Raw genomic sequence first — 19,896 nt, 5'->3', positions numbered from 1 at the left:
CTAAAGTAATTCACACTCTGCATTTACTGAGTTATAGCAATTTATGTATGCTCATCAAGTATCAGTAGTAATCAATTTTATCTATCTAAATTTTATAGTTGACATCTAAGAGATCTAGGATTTATTTTAGTGGTAATTAATTCACTCTACCTATAAGTTACTCCTCTTATATTTCCAACATAATTTTTGTAGTGTTCACCGAGTCACACAAGTTTTGACCGAGCTCAAACTACTTGGAAGTGATTAGTATGAACCAAAGCTTCTATTTTTATTGAGTGCATGATGATGTTGAGTGTTGACAATGGTTTCCAAGTATTAGAACATCACCAAGTTTTTCTTCAAAACCTAAGTGCTAGCAGTTGAGCCAACTTTGTGATCTTGATGAAAATCTATGTTGTAGCCAACTTTAATGAATTATGATTTGGATTGATATATAAGTAATGAATTGTATCATATCCAAGTAAGAAAGTATGAAGTGAATATAAAGAGAAGAAGTGAAAATTAAGAAGGAAATGAGCAATATAAGGGACATCAAAGATTTATCTATCATAGCAAGGTGGTCTTCACATTTCAAAGGAATCTCAACCAACAAATCAAAGTTCTATATCAGAGATCAACCACTAGCTCATCCTTTAATAGGGTAGACATAATAGTCCTTTTCAAATCCTTTACCAAGAGCATAATTCATTGTATGTTTTGTAAATCCTTTAACAAGGTGGACCTAGTAGTCCTTATTTCTCCTAATAGGGAAGATCATCAGAAGTGATCAACTATAAGCCTTTATCAGACAACTTTATACTACAATACTAGAGCTCATGGGTATCATCCCCACCCTAGTTTTAGTTTCTATTTGGAAGGTTTCTGGGTCACCATATATTGTGTCAAAGTGTTATGAATATTTTATTGCTTTCATTCTTTCATGCATGCAATTAGATCAGAATATTTTATGAATGATTAATTGGTGAAATAAGTTGAAGTTTAATTGGTTCCTAATTTACCCCCACTCTTAGTAACCTTGCCTACCTCATATTTCCAACACTTAAAATGTGAGAGTTATATCTTAGTTCAACAAATGTATGTATTAGAGTTAGTTGGGTAAACCTAATAAACATAATAATTAAAAAAAAAGAGTGTGCTTATGTGTTAAATCTAGGCATGATAGTTGTACACATATATTTGAGTGTCCCTACAAGAACAAAATAATTTCTTGTTGAAAGGTATTTTATGATTCTTATTGATGAATTTACTAGAATGAGTTGCATAGTAAATATAAGAGATAAATATGATATTTTGAGAAATTTAAGAGTAGATTTGAGAATAAATTTTTTTTGAAGATTAAATATTTAAGATCAAATAAAGGAGAATAATTTATTTGAAATGAATTAAACATGAGGATAATAATACAAAGAGATAGCATTCAACACCTAAGACTCTACAATAGAATGGGATAATAGATAGAAGGAAAAAATCACTAATTGAAGCAACAATAGGAATGATGTTCGAGAATAATTTATCACATATAATTTGGAGAAAATAAATGAACATCTCAGTATACATAATGAACAAAGTAAAAATTAGACAAGGAATTGGTAAGATACCTTATGAGCATTTGTTTGCACAAACACCTACTTTGAAATACTTTAGAATCTTCAGAAGTAAGTGTTATATTAAAATAGATGATGATATTGGAAAGTATGATTCTTGAAGTGATGAAGGATTTTTTCTCACATATTCATTGAAGAGTAAAGCATATAGATGTTTTAATGAGAGATTGAAGACTATTGGTGAAAGTCCTAATGTGAGAGTTGATGAAAATCCTAGAATTCAAGAAATGATACCTAAATATGATTGTGATGGATAGACTAATCAAAGGAATAAAAATTAAAAAAATTGAGAAGGAATTGTTTTCTAAATATGACATTGATTTACAAACTCAATCACAAAGGGAAGAATAGAGAGAAGAACCAAGAAGTGAATCAAGGCAAGAACATAGAGAAGCATTCAAAATTGAGTAGGCAACACCTAACATAAATATTGCAAAGAATCTCCCTCTGAATCAAATCATTTGAAGTGTAAAGAAAGGAGTTATGACAAGAAACAAGGTAAGTGAGTTGAACCTAAAAATGAAGATGAAGCTTGTATAGATGAGTTTTTTGATAAAACCTATGAAAGGTGAATTAGAGAAAATTGAGAAGAACATAACTTGGGAATTGGTTCATAGACCTCAAGAAAATAATGTTATTGGAACCAAGTGGGTATTTAGAAATAAGATTCATTAACAAGGTGAAGTAGTGAGAAACAAAGAAAGAGTAGTTTGTAAAGGTTAATCACATAAAGAAGGGATTAACTTTGGGGAAAATATTGCACATGGTTCAAGATTAGATGTAGCTAGAATTTTTAGGCATATGTAGGTAACAAGAATATAAAAGTTTATCAGATGAATGTTAAGTGATACTTTATCATTGGAGAAAGTTAAGAAGGGGCATACACCAAAAAACATAATGGTTTTACTTTGACAAAAGAAAAGGACATGGTTTGTAGATTAAACAAAGCATTATATGGATTGAAATAAGAACCTAGATATTGGTACGTGAGTTTGGACTCAAATTTGATTAGTTTGAGATTTGAAAAAGGTAAAGAAGAACACAATTCACACTTAAGAAAATTGAACATGGTTTGTAGATTATTGTAGTATTTGTGGATGACCTCATTTTTGGAGGTAATGATGAAGCTTGTAAGAAATCTTTAGAAAAAAGAAGAAGAAAGAATTTAAGATGAGTATGATTGGTAAGATGAAATATTTCTTGGGATTATAAATTATTCAAAATAAAGATAGCATTTCATATCACAAGTGACATATCTTAAGGGTTTTTTGACAAGACTTGGTTTGGAAAATTATTAACCTATTGAATTACAAATAATATATAGATACATTATTTAAGGATCACATTATTTTACACATACTAGCCCTCATATAGCTAATTTACTTGTAATTGTGGTTAGATTTCAAGAAAAATCCTATAGAAACACATCTTACAGCAATAAAAAGAATTTTTAAGTATTCAAAAGAAACTTTGGATTATGGCCTATGGTATAATAGATAACATGATTTGACATTATACTATTATATAGTTATTTAATGGGTAGGAAATTTTGATGATAAAAATGTTTAAAATAGATAATACTAAGAGGGTTGGGGGGTGAACTAGTATTCTACAAACTTTTGCAATAAACTAGATATTGTTAATTACTTTACCACATGCATATGAAATTATAACAATAATGATGAACAATAAATAAATTTATACACAAAGAGAACTCATAAAACCATATTTTGAAAACTAGGGAAACCTTGGCAAAGGGAAAATGTTGGTCAAGATAGTACCCGCAAAATGATCCTCTAAACAAAAGAGTCATGTTAAGGATATTGACCCTATTAGGAGTCTATGAATTACATACAGTGTCTCAATCCTTGTTAGAAGACTAGGACCTATTAAAACACTCAAGCATGTTATGATTCGGTATTACAATTAAAACTATATGCAAGAAGAGCCCACTACCCAAACATGCAATTATATAATTCAGTGCTTTACACAAAACAAGATAGGTACAATAACCTCTTTTTGCTAACTGATGCACTTCACATATCTCTAATATTACATCAAAATTCACATCATAGATCTCTCACATAAGTTTTCACATTACATACTTAGTTCCCATAGAAACCATAAACTTTGCATTCGCATATCATACTTTGCAATGTAGTGATTTCTTACTTATATCCTTTTCTTTTACATAACTTTATCTAGTCATCTAGATGCTTTCACATGATTGGCTATATACAAAATTAGCCAATGCTAACTTAGGGTAAACATCTAGGATGTCATCCCTAAATAGTTAAGTAATTATTTTGTGGGAAAAATAACTCCTTAACCTATTAATAACCCTTTCTTGATATACTTTATTATGTCCTAATCTTTGCCTTTAGTGATGTTTTACCTATAACTTAGTTCAAAATGAGTGTACTGATCTGTGCACTTAGTTGCATTATCATGGCACTCTAATCTCCATATCCTTAACTACACACATGTTAGTTTTCATTGTAGACTTTGCAATACTAAAATTATCTCTGAACTGATATCAAAACTGTCTAACACTTAGACAATTTTTTGTCTCTAATCATGGGATCTCTAGCTATATGATCTGCCTTGTATTCTAGAATAATATGTTTCCATAAATGATAAGTTTTAGTGATCCAACCTAGCCATATTTCCAAAAATCTCTCCCTTTGGCATTGGTGGAAACATATGGGAAAATTGGCTAAATCACAAAATGTTACATCAATAAAAACTTTTCAAAATCGGCCTTTGTAAAAATTTCAAAATTTACAAAATTACAAAATTGTGGATCATTACATATAACCATCTTTTCCTTATCTATCCTAAAATTTATACTTCGACTTAGTATATAGCTGTTACTTTCTTTTATGCATCTGCCATACAATTTTCCTCTATACATTACTCCCCCTTTGACATCAATGAAAAATGTATCAAAGCTTACTTACATGTAAACCTTGAATTATCTTTTGTGGCTCAACTTGATAATCTAGAGATATAATTGTAAAAGTCTATCTTTGACCTTTCTAGTTGCTTCATTCATGTTACTCTTATTGCCTTTGCAGTGCTCGAAAGTGCATATAGGTTATAAGATGCCACTTCCGCTACATTTAAGTTAGGATAAGAAAACTTCTCATATGATTTCTTGGAAGTAAGATATTCTTCTAGCTACCTCTAAAGTATGTCGATCTTTGTGCATGAGTGTTTTGGGTATGTGCAAGATCATCATGTGCCAAAAAGTGGAAATCTTAAAAATATGTAGTTCTGAAATGCCTCAAAACATTTCAAAATCTATTCCATTTTTTTCCTATCCATCTTGATACTAAAAATAATAATTAATACATTTATAAGGCCAACTATATCTTTCGATACCAACCCTATATGGTCAACTTCAAAAAAATTTCAAAAATGTGTTTTTGGCTTGTTCTTATGTGTTTTTTTACTTCAAACATGTAGCTGAAAAAAAAAATTCACCAAAAATTGATTAAATGAAAAGGGTTTCCTAATAATTTCCTTAGCTTTCCATAAATGTAAAGTTTGTCAAATTATGAGTTCAGTAAGTAATTATTAGTCTTTTTTTAATGGAGTTACATATAAAGTGTTGGCTAACACACTACTTGAAAAATAACTATAAGTTTGAAATGGTATAACATTTTTCAAATTGAAAAGATGCATCAGATTCTATGTTTCTTCTACTAGATGGAGAAAAAAATTTAATTAAATTAAATATTGCTCATTTTTGAATTAGTTAAGGTGGTTAGACACAAGAGTTTTTTTATTCCAAAAATAATAAAGTAGAAAATTAATTATTTATTATTTATTTAGAATAAAAATACAAAAAAATATGTCTCACATCCAAGAATGAATCTAATTCTTATATCTAGAATATTATTTAAAACAATTATCATTTAATTTTGATTAAGGTGGTCAGACATATGTCTACTTATTTTTGTCCTAAATTTTTTTTACTATTGCACTAAAATTCAAAATCTTGACCAATCAACTTTTTTTTTTCAAATAAGGCCTAATATTTTAGAAACTAAATTCAATTTCCTAGAGATTATTTTCTCTCAATTTTTTTGATATAAAGTTTATAAGAAGTAGAAAATTGCACATCAAGTTGACATAACCCTGATTTGCTGATTTTGTATTGCCACTTAAGAGCATAGTTTGGTTGTCCATGATCTTGTACATACCCTTCTCTATGGATGGAGAATCTCTTAATCACCATTTCCTTCTCTAGTTCATTTATCCTGAGGGCATCATAAACTTTTTGCAACGCATTGTCAATGTCCTCAAGTTCTACCTTAGGTTGATATAGTATGTCAGTGAGTGTTTGAAGGTTACTCATCGATGCCAAAATTTTTTTGTCAATGTCTTTAAGATAGTTATAGGACATAATGCATTATCTCTATTACTTGTTTCCATCTATAAAACAACTTCACAATTCTTTTATATAGGTATCCAATGTTTGTACATCATTATGTGTGTAAACTGTATGAAATAGTTGTAAATCATGATTTGTCCATGCATGAACCACTAAATTTTTTGATAAAGAAGTAAATTATTCATCACACACCTTTACTATATCTTTGGCCTTCTTTTTTAGGTCTGGCTATGTTACCTTGGAAGGTACTACCTTTTGTATTTTTTCCAATACTTCGTCCAATGTTCTCTCCAAAGACTTGACTATTTTATTCTTTTGTAATAGCTTACTCAAAGAAGATTTTATGTTGTAGGGAGTGTAAGATTTACTAGTAACATGCTTGGCATAGGTGTGACCCATAACTCATCTGCTTCATACTGGAAGACCACTTTATCAACTTCAGTGTTCACATGTTTGAGCAAAGGTTGGAATGTAGTTTCTTGCATCACAACCTTCCAATTTTTCTTCAATTTCTCCTATTCTTATTTTTCCTTTTTCCCTTTCTCTTCTTCTATTATCTTTTCTTCTTCAATCTTTCTCTTCTCCTCTTCTTCTTTCTTCTCTTCCTACTCCTTCCTTTTGTTCTCTTCTTCTTCTTTTCTCTTCTTCTCCTCTTCTTTATTTTTCTTATCTTCTTCTTTCTTCTCTCTATCCTCTTCTCTCTATTTCTATTCAGTTTTTCTTTCTTTCCATCTTCCTCCTCTCTTCTTCATTTCTTTTCTCTTCTTCTGCTTCACTTTTTCTTTTATACTCTTCTTCATCAAAGAAGGAGTAATCAGTGATATTACAAACAATGCTTGGCCTAATATCCTTGAAAGGATCTTCTATGATGTTTATCGTGACTTTTTTTGCACCAATTTGCATGGTTTATAACTCAATATATATCTACAAAGATGGATCTTCCATCTTAACTTCTTCTCTTGCTGAAGTAGTTTGTTTAATAGTCATAGGGATTTCTCCCCTATCTTCGCACTCTATTTTGTCACCTTAGGCATAGTAATCATGTACTTAATGATGGATCCCTCTATTTCCTTGTTAACCTCTTCATAGTTACCTCACATCGAAATAATCTCTCTTCTTTTATTCCTTAACAAGGGCTCAATAGCCTTCATCATGCTAATTATCTCATCCTCAGTATTAACTTCACCAAATTTACTTATCATATTTTCCCTTATTTTATTATCTTCATCTATGAATTTTCTTCTTCTATTGATTAACCTATGATGCAATTCCTCTATTAAATGGTTTTGAATATCTTCAAATCTTTGGTTGTTCAAAATCATATTTCTTACCATTGCATTTTCTAACTATATTTTGTCCATATTGCTATACATACTATAAGATTTATTCAAATTGAATGAAATTATCATTATCAATAATCTATACATTTAAGTTCTCTACTTTGGCTTTCCAAAGTGTTGAAGTTCTAGCTTCACCTAACACCTTCTATGTAGGTTTATCCTTAGTTTCCACTTTATCTTCAAATTCTTCAGATTCTAATTCGACAATTTTAAGAAAATTTCTTCTCTTACCAAGTCCACTTTATTGTTGTTTGAATCTCTTCCTTTTTGATGACTTTGTAGGTTTAGTCTTAACATTGATGAGTCCCTTTGAATTTATTGTACTTGGAGGAGTGGTGGATTTCTCCTCAACAATCTACACTTCGTCATCAATCTTCTATCTGTTGACTTAAATGGGTTACATTTGTGCAATTGCAACATAGGGAACAATAAGTATCTTCAAAGATGACTCTTCTATGGTGACTCCCTTAGAATTTCCTACTATTGCTAGAGGTGTGGCCAAAAATATTTTAGTTTGTCCATTAACATTCATCTCCAAGGCTATACCCTTCACTTCTTCATATTCCTATCTTCTCATGCCAGATTCCTTGAGAATTGTTTCAATTTTTTCTCCACATTCTTCTTTACCTCCTTGCTATAGATCTTTTTCTCTACTTCTTTGGGACTATTCTTATATTTTTCATATTAGAGTATGATCTTTTCATACCACTTTATCACATCTTCACTCATTTGATAGGCCATAGGGTCTATGAACTTAATTAGCTTAACTGCCTCCATAAAAGATATATATGTTTCAACCATGAAACATATGACCTCTTTATACTTCTCCACCAATTAGGGTGGATTTTGATATCTCTACTTCATCACAATTTGAAACATTTTCATAATTTTATTTATACCCCCTACAATACTCTTCTCTGAATATTTCTCATAGTAATGTGTTACCAAGTTCATGCTACACTAATTTTTTTTGTCCCATTTCCTATCAAGCATACCGAGGAACTATTTAATGACTTTGAAGAATAGGTGTAGCAATACTGATTTAAACCTTGACACTGCATTTCTTGTTTTCTTCAATTTCTCTATATTATCCAATAGCTTATGCCTAACAATTTCACACATGTTAATTTTTTCTCTCTTTTCTGCCATCAAGTAAAATACATGGATAAATCCAACAGGTACTGAGTTCAATCTTGAATTGTGATTCATTTTATAACCAATGATCTTGTTGATCACTCTTACATCAGTTTCCTTAATGAGGTTTATCATCATGTTCCTTCCATCAGATTTAGTCTATAGATTAGTTTCTACCATCCTCTTTTCATTCTTCTCATTAACTAGATTGCTCCCTCCATTTCTTAATCTTATCGGCTTATGTATCATGTCATTTTCAATCATGACAGGTACATCTACAAGCCAAAACATTCGTTTGTGAATTTTTCTTAGAATGACTCTACTCCATTCGTGATTATCAAAGTCTATATAAAACATATGATTCACTATGTTTAGTTCCTTGAAATGTGTGAACTCTTGTTCCAATGACAAGTCTCCTTGAAAAACTAAGTCTAAGTCCTTTTGAATTTCATTGTCACCAATAGTCTTAAACTTTCAGTGTATATATGACCTCATGTTTTCTACGTGCAATACATTTTTCAAAACTTGTTAAAATGCTTGTAGGGGATCATCTATTTGAGATGTGAATGGGTGCTTCTCAAACAGATACCTTGGCCTCTAACTTATATCACTAACATTAGGATTCTCCATTTTAAGCAAGTCAAACACTTCAAAAGCTTTGTAAAATACTGGGAAATCACATAATTAGGCTTTTTCTTACTTTACACTAAGAGCACTTCAACTTTGCCTTTTCTTTCTATCAAATCACTCTAAATTTCTCCTTAATTCTTCACATGCTTGAATGGTACTCAAGATCTTGTTTGAGTCCCTTAAATAATTCAAATTTAACTCTGCATTGATTATGCATCTACCATTTTTTGTAAAATGTTGTTCATGTTAACCGATAAGCTTGTTTACCTTTGTTCTCCTTCAAGAGATTACCAAATGGCTTGTTCTCTTAACCAAAGCTTCCTTATAATCTTGACTACCTCATGTTAACTTCACAATTCTTAACTCAACTTCTAACTTCTGTTCCATCTTTTTGATACTATATCTTTGCTAAAAGATTCTTGATTTGAATAAGATGAATCACAAACTATGGTTGATTTCATTCTTTATTCAAGTGCATTGAAAAACTATTATTCTGGAACCACATGTAAACTTGTGATTAAATGAGAATAGAGCATGAAGAGATGATTAATTATTCAAGCCAAAATAGAAATGTAAAATCATTAAAGATAGTTGCATTGAAAATTAGGTCAGGTCATTGTTACTCTCTAATAATTATAGTAGTGAATCAAATCTCCTAACAGAGTTAGCCTAACAACTATCTGGTTAATCCTCTAACAAGGTGGAATTTCTAGTTTGAAGTTTCTGAAGACCTCTAACAAGGCCAATCATAATAGCGTGAATTAAATCTTCTAGCAAGGTCACACCTAACAATGTGATTTGTAATATTTAATTGGGTTTTCTCCTAACAAAGCTCACTTCAAAAGAGTAAAAATCAATAACTAATTGCAATTGGTGATTTTCCAAAATTGGGTTTCCATGTTAAATCTTGGTATCTCATGTGTTCATGTTATTTTATTTATGTTTCTACAAATAAGTTAATAAAGGTTAATAACATTTAATATCTTTAGATTTGCATGTTCAATGGTAACCAAGTGACAATTATATATTTAGTGTTAACCGAGTTACAAGTTATTGATTATATATTTGTGTTGACATCTTAAAGGGACTTGTGGATTTATTTTTGTGGTAACTGATTCACCCCTCCCCTCTCACTTACTCCTTTCCATTTCCAAAAATTGGTATTAGAGCATTTTGTGCTTGTAGATAAGGTTTTAAGGACATAAGCTAGAGATCAAGATGTCTTACAGAAGGAAGATTCCTAAGTTGAATAGAAATAACTTCCAAGCATGGTAGGAGCTCATTAAGCTACAGTTGGAAACCTTTGGAGACATATGCCTAAAATATCTAGATAACAAATATGTGGCACCTACTAGACCTTTTTTGTGAATCAAATTGTGGAGAAGAAGAATCATAACATAATGATGATTAACATTGTCTCTACTCTCAATTATGTTGATTTTGATGAAGTCAAAGATTGTCCTACTACTCATAAAATGTGGAACAAGCTGAAAGATATTTATGGAAGAGATGAAAATGTGAGGAGAGCTAAGGCATAAAGTCTAAGAGGTCAATTTGATCAAATGAAGATGAGAGAAGATGAAAACATTGCACAATACAATGAAATAATCAAAGAAAGTCCAACTAAAATCAAAGCCTCAAGAGGAAAAATAAATGATGTGATAGTAGCTAGAAAGGTACTGAGAACTCTTCTTCCTATTTATGCAATTAAAGTATTAGCTATTTAGGAGATGAGATGCGATTCTAAAAATGATATAACTTTGGATGCACTAGTAGGAAGTTTGAAAACCTTTGAGTTAGATAAATTTGATAAATATGTTCCTAACTCTAGTAGCATTGAATATTTGTTTCAAGATAAACTATCAGTCAAGAAGAAAGGTGGAAAATCTAAAAGAAAAATGTCTAAAAATGAAGATAAAGATCATTCTGATGATGATCTTGAAGTGACAGAAGCCTTGCTTTCAAGAAGATTCCCTAAAGGGAAAGGAAAGTAGAAAGGTAAAATACCTCTAATTTGTTTTTCTTATGAAGAAGTTGGTCACATTGCTACAAGGTGCCAAAACAAATAAGGTAGAGAAGAAAAGAAGCATGAAAAGTTCAAAGGCAAGAAAGATTTCAAAAGCTACAAAGACTACAAGCATAAAGGTAAACAATCTTGCTACATGGCTAAAGACTCTACTAATTGTGATGAAGATAAAATGCTTTAAATTTCTATAAAACATGAATCAAGTGATGAAAATGATAAGATGATCCTCATTTATCATATTAGTAAGAATATCTCATGGATTATTGATAGTTTTTGTTCTCACCACATGATTGGTGATAAATCTAAATTTGAACACTTGGAACACTATGATTGTGGAAATATTACATTTTGAAATGATGAACCTTATTATGTAAAAGGAAAAGGTTGCATTACATTGAGTAATGAACAATAATGTGAGAATGCTTCTTGGGTTGAAGGATTGAAACACAATCTACTTAGTGTGGCACAATTGAACAACATTGGAATCAAGATAGAGTTCCTAAATGGAAAGGTCAATTTTCTGGATGGGAAAGGAAATCTAGTTGGGACTAACAATCAAGCAAAAGGTAATCTATTCTATCTAGATCTAACTAAAAGTTCATGTTTCCTATCTCAAGTAGAGAAAAGTTGGTTATAGCATAAAATGTTATGTCATGTGAGTTTTAATAACCTACTCAACATAAGCAAGAATAGAAGAGTGAGAGGCATCCCAAGTCTAAAGAAACCTAATATGAGTATGTGAAAAGATTTTAAAATTGGGAAGATGGGAAAGACAAGTTTCAGAAGCAAGAATTATCATTCTGAAGAGGTTCTGGAGCTAGTTCATATAGATCTTTGTGGACCCATTAGCATAGAAAGCTACTATGGATATAAGTACTTTATTTTATTTATTGATGGTTATTCTAGGATGATGATAGTTATGTACCTATAAGATAAATCTCAAGCCTTTCAAAAATTCAAGTGGTGTCTGGCTAGAGTGGAGAAAGAAATAGGAAAGAAACTAAAGTGTCTAAGGTTAGATAGAGGAGGATAATTCATCTCAAATGAATTCAATGAATTCTACAATGAAAGAGGAATAAAAAGATGGGTGTCTACACCTGATACACCTCAGTAGAATGAAATAGCCGAAAGAGGAAATATATCCATTATGGATTGTGTAAGAACATTGATGATAGAGAAAAATGTTGCAATCAAATACTGGAAGGAAGGAATCAACAAAGTAGTTCATACCTTAAACTTAGTTCAACTAAAGGACTCAAATCAAAAACCTTATGAATTATGGTATGCCTATAAACCTAATGTATGTTATTTCAAATTATTTGGAAGAAAATGTTATATCTTGAAAGAATCCAAGAAAAGAAAATTTGATGTGAAAAGTGATGAAGGAATATTCTTGGGATACTTCAACAAGAGAAAAGCATATAAACGTTTGAATCTTTGTACTCGCAAAGTCATAGAAAGTAAACATGTGAAAATTGATAAGTTTTCAAAAAAGAGTGAAGAAAAAAGTAGAAAAGAACTTGAAAACTATAGAAATTTTGTCTACTTTGAACTTGATACTATACCTAAGATTCACCTAAGATTCATAAAAATGCAATTGGAAATCAATAGTCTTCACCACCCAAGTTACAACTAGTACAACCCAAGTCATAGTCTAAATAACCCAAGTCATAGTTAGAGGACTCAATTTTTAGCAAGTGGAAATTGAGTCACAATCTAAAGGACTTGATTCATAAATAGTAGGACCCAAGAATGATTCAAAAGATCATTTTGAGCATGCTAATCAAAGTGACTTAAAAAATAAGGTATCTATACTTGCTAGATATGTCAGAAGGCATCATGCACTTGAGAAAAAAATTGGAGACTAATCAAAAGGCACAATGACAAGGAAAAAATTAAAAGGTACATTTTTTCTTATTAAGCTTAAACCTAGAACTATTAAAGTTGCATTAGAAAATGAAAGGTAGATTGATACAATGAATGAAGACGTTGATCAGATTAAAAGGAACAAAAGTTTGACTATTATTCCCAGACCCAAGGAAAAAAATGTAATTGGCACAAAACAGGTATTTAGAAACAAGTTTAATGAAAATGGAGAAGTTTCAAGAAAGAAGGAAATATTAGTTTCCAAAAGTTATGCTCAATAAGAACATATTGATTATGGAGAGACTTTTTATCTTGTTGCAAGACTAGAAGGTATTAGAACACTACTTTCTTTTGCTTCACATAAAGGATTCAAATTATATCAAATGGATGTAAAGTAAACATTTTTGAATGGAATCCTAGAAGAAGTCTAAATTGAGCAACCTGAAGGTTTCATAGATCCTAACAAAAGGGATATGGTTTGTAGACTACACAAAGATTTATATGATATCAAACAAGCCCCTAGAGCTTAGTATGAGGGATTGCATAGTCATCTAATAAAGATTATTTTTCAATGGAAGATGACAACAAAAACCTATACATCAAGGAAGGACTAGATAAGAAGATAGTGTTGGCAAAAATCTTTGTAGATGACACATTATTCACTGGACATGATGACTTATGCAAATCTTTTTCTAAGGAAATGAGTAAAGAATTTGAAATATCAATGTTTGGAGAGAATAAATTCTTTGTTGGCTTAGAAATTCAATAGAAGAAAGATGGTACCTACATTACTCAATCAAAGTACATCAAGGAAATATTGAAAAATTTTGGAATGGAAGACTACAAACTAGTTGGAACACCAATGTCTATTGGACATAAGCTTTCCAAAAATATGTTTTGAAAGAGATAGACCAGACTACATACATATCAATGATTGGAAAACTTCAATATGTGATATACACAAGACCTGATATTGCATTAGCAGTTGCTATGGTGGCAAGATTCTCTACTAATCCAAAGGAAAATCATATGATGACAATAAAAATAATCATGATCATATCTAAATGGTACAAAAGATTATGGTATGTGGTATAAGAAAGGAGGAAAAATTCAATTGAAAGCCTTCACTGATGCTAATTGGATAGGAAGTATTGATGACAAGAAAGGCACTAGTGGTGGAGCATTATTTCTTTGAAAAAGGCTAGTATCTTGGACAATCAAGAAACACAATTGCATCTCTTAGTCCATAGTAGAAGCAAAATATGTTGTAGTAGTAGCTAATTGTTCCAACATCAATTGGTTCAAGAAATTGTTGTTAGGTATGAAGGAAGAAATTAAGGATCCAATAGTTATCTTCTATGATAAAACCAATGCAATTAACATTTCCAACAATCTAATGATGCATACCAAGGCTAAACATATTGCAATAAAATATCATTTTCAGAGAGAATTAGTGCAAGAAAGGGAGGTGAGATTGGAATATGTGAATACAAAAGAAAAAATTGTAGACATGTTCACCAAGACATTGCCAAAGGATGCATTTTTGTATCTAAGAGGTAATATAGGGGTGATTCCCCTATCTGAAGCTCACTAATAAGATTTTAGTGGTGCATCAACCAAGCATTTTTGAAGATCAATCAATTTGATGTTGTATTGTTAGAGAAAATTACATATAAATCAGTACATTGGGTCCATGCCATATCCATTGATTATTGTCTTTGGCATGAGACATCAAAGAGGAAGAGTTTGTTGTTATATCATAGAAATTTTGTATCAATAAAGAAGGATATTTTCCTGTCAAAGGGAGAAATTGCAGCTAGAGAAATTAGAGAATCATTCTAGAGGAAGAGATTAATCTATGGAGGAGTTCTCACTAGTAGAGGGACTTCTCATGGATGAGAATTAGAACGAAAACTAAGGATATAATCCTTACTTCTATTTTACTCCAAAATTTCATTGTACTATGACATGTTGTGTTTCCATCAATTCCAAAGAGGGATATTATAGTAAAAAATTATGCAATTATATGTTGTCTTTAATGTTACAAAAATTGTAAAGCCTTACAAAGAAAGTTAGTGATTGCCAAGCTCTATTGGGCATTGAAGATATATTCCTATGTATGCTAAGTAGTCTAGTTATAACCAAGTTCAAAGTTAGTTCTTACCGAGCTCACTCGAGCATTGAAGGCAGATCTTGTGTTAACCATGTTTATTCAGTTACCAAAGGAAAGTTAGCATGGATCTTGTGTTGACCGAGTTCACTTAGTTACCAAAGGCAAGTCAGTTCAAAATTAGTATTGGTCAAGTCAAGTTAGCTAATGAAGAGTTTGTCTAAGTTGACCAAGTACTCAATTCTATATTAGCTGACTGACAACATATTGAGTCTAATAGATTTATTGGTTAATGTTAACCAATTTAAGTCATGAAATTTGTTTGATTATAAGTATATTCCAACCAACTTGAAAATTTTAAATTTATATAGGTATAACATCAAGTTGAGGATTGAATAAGAAGAAAAGCATGGAATTGAAGAAGATAAATTAAAGAAGCAAATTGGAAGGATATCAGAGTATCCCATTTGAGCAAGCTAAAAAGAACATTTTGATCAAAGAGGGTCAAGTATTAAAGAGAAAATAGAGATCTAAAATTAGCAAAGATAGTTGCATCATCAATTAGGTCAAGTCATCATTAATCTGCAATAGTTACAATAGTGAATCAAATCTCCTAATAGAATTATCCTAACAGCTATTTGGTAAATCCTCTAAAAAGGTGGCATTCCTAGATTGAAGGGTTTGAAAACCTCTAACAAGGCCACTCCTAATAGGGTGAATTAAATCTTCTAATAGATTCACACCTAACAATGTGTTTGTAACCTTTAATAGGGTTCGCTCCTAACAAGGCTCACTTTAGAAGAGTGAAAAATAGTAACTAGTTGCAATTGGTGGTTTTCCAAAATTGGGGTTCCACATTAAATCTTGGTGTCTTGTGTGTTCATCTTATTTTCTTTATGTTTCTACAACTAGTTTAATAAAGATTAAACATCTTAAGATCTGCATATTCATTTCTAATGGAGTGACAGTAATATATTTAGTCTTGTTTGAGTTATAGTAGAATATTTACTGTTAACTGAGTTACAACAAGTTATTGGTTTTATATTGTGTTGATATCTTAAAGGGACTTGTGGATTTTTTTTGTGGTAACTAATTCACCCCTCCTCTCTTAGTTACTCCTTACCATTTCCAATAGGAAGAACCTAAAGATTATAGCATATTCATCTATGTGGATAATAATGCTCCAAGAAATCCTATTGAACAAGAAAATAAAGCTCGAATTCCCCAACATACACAAAATACTAAGATGAAACGACATATTTTTGAGTAGCAGATAGTGGGTACCGAGAAATATATAGGAAATGTTGACCATCAAATAGAAAATGGCGAGCATGCAAAATCTAGAACGTAAACAAGAAAGAGTTAATGAGCCTGAGAATATGTTGCAAGATGAATCTATTGAAGAACAAAGAAGGAAACCACCTATGCTATCAAATTATGTAAGAAGACATCACAAACTTGAACAAATAATTGGTGACACTAATTCAAGTGTTATGACAAAAAAGAAAGTTAGAGATGATGCATTCTTACTTTGTGAATTTGATCCTAATCAATAAAAGGTGCCTTAGATAATGAAGATCGGATCTAGCCAAGGAATGAAGAAATTGATCAATTTGAGAAGAATAACACTTGGACCCTAGTACCAAGATCAAAAGACAAAATTGTTATTGCAACAAAATGGGTTTTTAGGAAAAAGTTTAATGAAAATTATGAGGTAAAAATGGACAAGGAAAGATTAGTATGCAAAGAATATGCTCAAGAAGAAGGAGTTGACTATGGAGAAGATTTTGCACCTATAGAAAGACAAGGAGTTAGAAATCTGCTTGCATATTTAGCCTACAAGAATTTTAAAGTATATCATATAGATGTCAAATCTGAATTTATGAATGGTATACTAAAAGAAGAATATGGTATGTAAACTAAAAGAATTTGTATATGGTTTGAAACAAGCCCCAAGAGCATGGTATGAAAGATTACACAACTATTTGGTGAAGATTAGTTTTGAAAGGACAAATGATAACATTAATCTATACTTAAAAACTATTAAGAACAATGAAGTACTACTATTTGAAAAAAAAATTGTGATATTATATTTTGAGGAAAATAAGCATTATGTAAATCATTTGCTGATGAAATGAAGAAGGAATTTGAAATGTCAATATTTGGTGTGATCAAATTCTTTATTGTTTTGCAAGTATCTGAAATGAAGTTTAGTATTTTCATTACTCAGTCCAAATATATCAAAGAGATACTAATTTTTTATAAGAACGAAAGAGTCAAGACCAGTGAGGACACCTATGTCTATAGGAATTAAATTATCTAACAGTGATGAATCTGTTGATGTGAACCAAATGCTCTATTGATAAATGATTGGAAAAATGCAATATGATGTTCATAATAGACTTGATACTACATTGGTAGTTGGAATAGTTGCTAGATTCTTAGAAAATCCTAAGGAGAATTATATCATGGTAATGAAAAGGATATTGAGATATCTAATTTAGGTACATAAGTCTATGGATTGTATTACCAAGAAGTAATATATTTCAACTAAAGGTATTCATTGACTCTAATTTGGAAAGAAATATTAATGAGTGAAAAGTCCTACTGGAGGTGCATTCTTTCAAGGAAAGATATTAGAGTTATGGAAAAGAAAAAAACATAATTGTATTTCCCAATCAATAGCTAAGACCGAGTATGTGGGAGTTGTAGTGAACTATTCAAACATTATGTGGATCTAGCAATTGCTAAAAGGAATGAGAGAAAAAATTACAAAGCCATTGGTTATCGATTATGATAACACAAGTGCTATCAAAATATCAAAGAATCCAATGATGAACATAAAAACAAAGGACATTGCAATCAAGTATCACTACTTGATAGAACTAGTTCAAGAAAAATAAGTGAAGTTAGAATATTTGTAAACCAAAGAACAAATTGCAAACATATTCACTAAAGCCTTACCTAAAGACTCATGAATATCTTTCATGTAAATTAGGGGTGATTACCCTAAGAAAAGAAACTTAAGGAAACAAGGTGCATTGCATCAAATGTGCTAATTATAATACCTTACACATTGATGAAAAAGTATTTACTTTAGGAGATTCCTAAGGTAGTCAAGTCAAGTAAAGAAGGAGAAACAAATAGCAAATCAGTCATAGATAGACTACAACAGGAATAAATTTAAGAAAACTCTCTGAAGAAGAATATTTAAAATGTTGTCAAATTCAACATTATATCTATATGAAAAATTTCTAATCAAGTGCGATTTTTCATTTGAGACAAGGGAGAAAACTATTTTCTATTGACAAAATTTTCCTTTCCATATCAAAATTTAATGATAATTGTGGAATTTTTTTATTTTTTTGATATGCATATAAATGCAGGTAATTTTTTTTGGTCATAAACATTTTCGTAATGTAAGAGGTGAATTAGTTGTTTCATATAACACAAAATATTAATATAGTTGGCTAATATGTCAATTTCTATAGAGAGATTATTTGATTTTTTGGTGAATTTATAGTCACAACTGGTCCATGGCCCACATGCCAAGTGTACATCATATAGTGTACTTCTAGTCTGCCAATCCATTAAGGTTGAATTAAGAAAGTGTCCTATTTATTGTCAACTTCATCATCATCACTTTTCATGTTATCATTTTTATGGTGAAAGGAATTAATTTGGACTATTGATGTAAGATAGATCAATGAATTCAACTCTATTTTAGGCCTAATTTAAAATGCCATAATATAAATTCAAATTCTTCCCGAAATCAGGACTCGTGTCCCAAATGACAAAACATAAAATAGTTGGCTAAGTGAGGATAGTTGGAGACATGGATCAATAAAATGGTAGGCAATGCACAACCTTAGCAAAAATATTATTCTATTCTAAGGGTGAAATAGCATTGTCCAATAAGAAAATTTTTGGAAAAGGTTCATGAAAACTTTTAAATGGTTGTGTCTAAAATGTAGATTGCATTGGCAATTGAACCAAGATTTGGGTCCAATTATGCGTACACTAATGAGCATTTAGCCTAGGATTTGGACCCAAATTATTTAATATCTTGGTGATGTGTTTGACCTCATATATAGGTTTTATTTTCTAAATTGTGATTTCCCAAAAAGATTGGATCATTAATTTGTGAAGATGTTGCTAAAAAAATTAGTGGATGACAAAACTCAGTCAGACCTACAAATATCTACATTGTCAAGATGTATAAAGTGAATGAGGTCAAGAAAGCTACAGTCTTTGGGATTGTTGTCAAAGAGGGAGATAATTACTGTCATGCCCAAACTATGGGGCAAAAACACACGTATTTTTTTTTTTAAATTAATAATTGTTATAATGCTCACATTGATAAGTTTACGATCACATTTCAAGAAGAGATTCTCTTCATTACATCATAAATTTATAAACTCTTGTGGAGGAATACATCGTTAAACAAAAGCTCTTGTTATGAAAATAATATCGATGTTTATTTTGTTCCATATTAATCTTAAAACAATAGATTTAAATTTCCTCTATAACAATATAATTAAAGATAGATTTAACATTTATTACATAGCATTTTTCATTTCATATAAAGTTAACATTATAAAAAATAATTTTAATCAAGTTCAACTAGATCAAGTTCAATTATAAATCTCTTAGACAAATATCGATTGACAAAATAATTGATATTGAAAATTCACTTAAAGAAAAATGATTAACTAGAATTATATATATATATATATATATATATATAATTTATTAACTTTAAATATTTCGACTACTTTAACATAATA

This window comes from Cupressus sempervirens, chromosome 10, assembly GCF_028749045.1.
Source record: "Cupressus sempervirens isolate cs-2001-9-10 chromosome 10, ASM2874904v1, whole genome shotgun sequence".
In the NCBI taxonomy this organism is placed as follows: domain Eukaryota; kingdom Viridiplantae; phylum Streptophyta; class Pinopsida; order Cupressales; family Cupressaceae; genus Cupressus; species Cupressus sempervirens.
This window is presented reverse-complemented; position numbering follows the sequence as displayed.